The following is a 1,980-nucleotide window of genomic DNA, read 5'->3' as shown; positions in this document are numbered from 1 at the left end:
AGAGTGACCAGGCATTCACCTTAGAGGTTTCTGGGGTAACAAATGTGATGATCTGCTGCTGTCCCACTTGCATTTCTATTCCTCAAACAGGGATAGAAATGTTTTATTTTTGTTATCACAATCAAATTTTAATCTCTGCTGGTAAGCCATCTGATCCCTGAGCCTTAGCAGCAGGAAGCTCATCAACAGCTGTCAAACTTCTTTCCACAGTAATTGGGGTGTCCAGTTCTGCCACAGCCCCACCATGTTGGGTTTTCAGATAAATAGTGTTCTATCTCCAAGTACAGCTTTGAATCATGATTCAGGAACCATACAAATCTTTAGGCTGTCTGCTGATATGATAGGTTATTTATAACGCGTGCAATACCCAGAGCTTTCTAAGCGCGACCCGGGGATTGAACCTGTGTTGCTCCGTGTCATCTTGCTTCCAAGGCGAGCATGTTGCCCCTGAGCTATCCCCCTGAGACAATGCCACTTGTGAACTAAATACACCATCCTTTCTATTCTGGTATGATAGAATAGATGCGGTGTACCTTGCGCGATTGTCCATATGAGACAGAACCTCCAACCAGCCGCTTGCCTTCTCCAAATCTTCTGCCCAGGTTTGTTCAACTATTTAATCTTGCTATCTGTTGTGTGATATTTATCAAGATTGTTTTTCATTTTTCTTAGTGTATTGTGATTTTATGCTATTCGCTGAAGTGTGCATTCTAAACTACAATGTTCCCTACGAATAGTTTTCAAGACGCCGTTTTCCGTATCAATACGAATCCCTCCAGAATGTAGCTTGGACGCTTCTAAGTGGAGTGGTGTAAAGCCACATAGCCTGTGCTGTTTTTAAAACAAGATATAATGTGCTCCCTGATCGCAGTCTGGCTTTAATTTCCAAGGCAGGGCGCACTCTCATTTTTCTAAACCACTAAGTCAAAATGTAATCTGGGAATGGTCTGAATTTGCTCAGGCCGTATGGAGCAACCAACCACCCTATGGTGCAAAGTGGATCAAGAGTAGCACCCTGGTGGCGGGGGAGCCAGCCAATCAGGTGGCTAAGAACGCGGGCTGAAACATACAATCTCAGTGCGCTATCATGTGGGATCTCTCGCTGGTGGGGGCAGGAAGAAATCTAATTTTCATGCTTCATTTTCAATATTGTATAAGTCAACTACCCAGAATCTGTGTATTTGTAACGTTCCTCAGCTAATGATCAATACATCTTGGGGGTCACCATTATTTGGGCCAAGTGCAGTCTGTATGTAGAACTTGACCCAGAGACAATCGCATTTCTTCTCCTAGTCTACACTCTCCGAGGCATATCCTAGAGATGTATGTATCGCCGTCAGTAAACCTCTCGAATTCGAGGCGAACGACTAATATCAAGGCATGCTTCCAGGTGAGGGGGGAGGTGATCCAATACTACTCGTAGCAGTGGGCACTACTACTCAACAGATACTTCCACAAACATACTCCCAGGCACCCTTGTGCCCATGCTTTCAGATATGGCACAATCATTTTGTTAGCAAAACAGATGGTTGATGGCTTTAAGGTTTTGCCTTTATCATAACGTCTGGCATTGTTCCAGGAACCCACACAGACCATCTTTTTATTTTAACCTGCCAAGCCATTACAGAAGTAGAAATACCAAATGGGACAGGCATGGGGAGGTGGGGGGGGGGGCACCAGTGCAGCCCCAATCATGATGCATCTCCACCTCCAAGCTTTCTTCTGCCCTGGCCACCACCTCTCATCCCGGTGCTAAGTGACTTGCCCGATTTATTTGATCCAACCACATTTATGTTATGTTATATGGCATTTGTATAGGGCCTTATGCCATTGGTACGGCCTCAAAGCGCTGTGGGTGAACGACCTTGGAGGGCCGAAGTATGAGAATTGAGATGAGGATTTTAGAAGGTGTGTGTGCTTTTTAGCCAATACAAAGGTAGGTAGGGGTGGCTAAGTCCGTGCTAGCGACCCATGGAGATC

This window comes from Ambystoma mexicanum, chromosome 5q (assembly GCF_040938575.1).
Source record: "Ambystoma mexicanum isolate Mex_15411 chromosome 5q, UKY_AmexF1_1, whole genome shotgun sequence".
NCBI classification, from domain to species: Eukaryota; Metazoa; Chordata; class Amphibia; order Caudata; family Ambystomatidae; genus Ambystoma; species Ambystoma mexicanum.
Note: the sequence above shows the minus strand (reverse complement) of the source record.